This window comes from Dama dama, chromosome 10, assembly GCF_033118175.1.
Source record: "Dama dama isolate Ldn47 chromosome 10, ASM3311817v1, whole genome shotgun sequence".
NCBI lineage: Eukaryota > Metazoa > Chordata > Mammalia > Artiodactyla > Cervidae > Dama > Dama dama.
The window spans coordinates 14,036,753-14,040,791 of NC_083690.1; positions in this window are offsets into that span (position 1 = coordinate 14,036,753).

Sequence of the window (4,039 nt, forward strand, 5' to 3'; positions counted from 1 at the left end):
TTCATTTGGCTTCGGTGGACACAGAAGGCCAAGATTTTGGCTGCCAACAGTCTCACCATGTGGGCTGCTCCAGAGGATGCTCACAGCATGGTAACTGGCTTTCCTCCCAGCGGATGATCCAAGAGCAAGTGAAAGAGCATCAGGATGGAAGTTACAACCTTTCATAATCTAATATCAGAAATGCCATCCTTCACTTTTGCTACGTAGGGGCTTCCCACATGGCTCAGTGGTAAAGAATCTGCCTGCCAATACAGGAACTGAAGGAGTCATGAGTTTGATCCCCAGGTCAAGAAGAGCCCCTGGAGGAGGAAATGGCAACCCACTCTAGTATTCTTGCCTGGAGAATCCATGGACAGAGGAACCTGGCAGGCTATGGTCCATGGGGTCACAGAGTTGGACATGACTGAAGCGACTTAGCACGCATGTGTGCACACAAAGGGTGGGTCTGTGTCCCAGTTGCACAGAAACCTAGAGAACAGGTGCTACCATTTCCAGTCTCTGTACAAGGAGGCAGGTTATGCCTCATCATTAGGGAAGTTAGTTAAGTTGCTCAGCCGTGTCCGACTCTTTGCGACCCCGTGGACTGTAGCCCACCAGGCTCCTCCATCTGTGGGATTCTCCAGGCAAGAATACTGGAGTGGGTTGCCATTTCCTTCTCCAAATATTAGGACCTCAGATACTGAGCAGCAAAAAAGTATGGCAAATATTAACTACACCTACAGACCTTGGTCAGAAAACCCAAGGGGGCTCTTAATCTCCTTAGTGGTATGAATCACTTCAGCAATTTGGTGAAGCATATAGACTTTCTCAGTGTAATAATTTTAAATGGATAAAACAAAATACATTGGATTCCAAAAGAAGCAAATTACACTGAAGTATAGTTATCTAAATATTAAAACAAACTTGTGATACAGCAATATACATGCAATGAGCATTGTTCTTTATTAGCACATTAAGGAAAAAAAGTCTAACAGTAGGCTTAACAACTACTGTAATTTCAAAGAAGCAATGAGCCTAAAGGATATTTGAAGATTCTGCAACAATTATAATGAGATATGAAAAAAGCTATGGCTCCCAATGGCGACCAAGTCACAGGAAGTGTTAATTCCACTGTGGTTTGTGGCCTACAATCATAACCAAAGAAATACTAAAAATTAGTGAGAGATCAGGGAAAAAAACTTTTTTCCATTCCAAACTGACTAATCCTTTATATTCTATCCACAGACCTATAGGGAATAGGGTTGCCATCTCTGGCTAAGAACTCCTGAAATATATGACAAATATTCCAACCTGCCAAGCCTTCTAGTCACACAACAGAAAAGCAGGAGTGCTCAAAATGACCAATAAAGTAAGTTGAAATTGATCATGATGATGAGTTTCCATACCAGTCCTCTGGTTTGTAAATAGGTACTGTGTGTTTGTGTGTGCATGTACATGTGTACATACATGTGCGTGTTTTCATGTTATAATACAGTCCTATATTTACAGACAGAGCTTCCCTGATGACTCAGAGGTAAAGAATTCGCATGCCAATGCAGGAGATGCAGGTTCAGTCCCTGGGTCAGGAAGATCCCCTGGAGAAGGAAATGGCAACCCACTCCAGTATCCTTGCCTGGAGTATCCCATGGACAGAGAAGCCTGGCATGCTACAGTCCATAGGGCTGCAAAGAGTTGGACATGACTTAGTGACTGAGCATACATATTTACAGACATAGAAAGATGGCATGATAAATTATTAGAAGGAGAAAGCACATTATGGAACAACATGTAGCAATAATAGCTAACATTTATTGAAGCACTTGCTACAGGCCAGAAAGTATGATAAGCACTTTACATATATCATCTCATTGAATCCTTTCACCAACACTTGGACATAGCTATTTTTATTATCGCATTTTATAGATGAGCAAAATAAAATGTGGGGAGATGAAATATCTTGCCCAAAGTCACACAGCTGCTAAGTGAGGGAGCTGGCATTCAACTCCAGAGCTTGGGCTTATATCTGCTCTGAGGATCCAATGTTTGTAAGTAACTATTTAAAATTCTGCATGGGGCTTCGCTGGTGGCTCAGCAGTAAAGAACCCACCTTTCAATGCAGCAGACACAGATTCGATCCCTGGGTCAGGAAGATCCCCTGGAGAAGGGAAAGGCTACCCACTCCAGTATTCTTGCCTGAAGAATTCCATGGACAGAGGAGCCTGGTGGGCTACAGTCTATAGGAACACAGAGTCAGACATGACTAAGCAAGTAACACTTTGACTTTCATGTACGTATGTGAACATGGATACATACTTCGGAAGAGAAAGCTGAGGACATTATAAATACCAAACCCCTATCTGTCTTTACCTCTGAGGTCAGGGAATGGGGAAAAGGCAGAGATGGGACAGACCTTCTTATTCTTTTTGAAAAATCCAAACAGACTGAAGACAAAATGGATAAACAAGAAGTCCATGGATCAGCCCAGGTGTGGTCAGTCTCTCAGTCATGTCTGACTCTTTGCAGCCCTCTTCTGTAGCCCACCGGGCTCCTCTGTTCATGGAATTCTCCAGGCAAGAATATTGGGGTGGGTTGCCATTTCCTCTTCCAGCGGACCTTCCCAATCCAGGGATCAAACCTGTGTCTCTTACATCTCATGGACTGGCAGGTGGATTCTTGACCACGAGGGCCACCCGGGATGAACCCTCAACCTGCGTGAATCTCACAAAGAGCATTGAGCAAAAGAGAGTGTGCACAGTATGATATGGTGTGAAAATGTGCAAAACAAAATGATACATTATTTAGGTACACAAACAAGCTAGAAAAAATATGGCAAAATGCATGGAGTTAATAAATATATACCACACTTGGGACAGGAGAGGGATGGATCAGGGAAAGGAACACATGAGGTTGTGACCATACTGATGATGCTTTATTTCTTAGGCAGTGTGTTGGGCACCAGCTGTTCCTTATATTATTATGCATACTATTATGTTTTACTTCATAATAATTTTAATTGAAAGAATCATTACTAATAAGAAATGCTTACTGTGATCAACCATTCATCTTTAGCTTTGATACTGTTTGAATTTTTACAATGTCGTTTTTTAACTTAAAAAAAAGCTAATTTGCTTTATTATTGGAGTATAATGCTTTATAGTGTTGTGTTACTTTCTGCTGAATGAAGAAGTGAGTCAGTTGTATGTATACATATATCCCCTCCCTCTTCCACCTCCCAACCCAACCCCCATGCCACCCATCTAGGTCACCTCAGAGCAAGGAACTGAGCCCCCGGTGCTTTAGAGCAGGTTCCCACTTGTGGTTCAGTCGCTCAGTCACGTCCGACTCTTTGCAACCCCATGGGCTGCAGCACACCAGGCTTCCTTGTCCTTCAGCATCTCCCGGAGTCTGTGCAAACTAATGTCCATTGAGTCGGTGATGCCATCCAACCATCTCATCCTCTGTCATCCTTCTCCTCCTGCCTCCAATCTTTCTCAGCATCAGGGTCTTTTCCAATATGTTGGCTCTTTGCATCAGGTGGCCAAAGTACTGGAGTTTCAGCTTCAGCAATATTTCAAAATATTTCAAAAAATATTCAGGGTTGATTTCCTTTAGAATTGACTGGTTTGATCTCCTTGCTGTCCAAGAAACTCTCAAGAGTCTTCTCCAGCACCACAGTCCGAAAGCACCCATTCTTCAGCACTCAGCCTTCTTCATGGTTCCCACTAACTATCTCTTTTACACAAGGTAGTGTATGTTATTTTTGAAATGTATAAAAGAAAAAGAAGCTATGAGAGGGCACAATAGTGGTTATGCTTGAGAAGGAGAAAGTAGTTTATTGGGAAGGGACACACAAGGGCTTCTGGATGTCAGAAATGTTCCTTTTCACTAGCCAGGTAATGGTTTAACTAATGTTTGCTTTGTGATGTTTCATTAAGCTGTGGGTGTGTGTGTTTTTTTTTTTACCCTTATCTGAATGTGTGTTATACATCATAATATAAATGTATTAAGGTCTTAATGAATAAACAAAAAGCAGAAGGGACAGCTAAGGCATTTGAAAAAG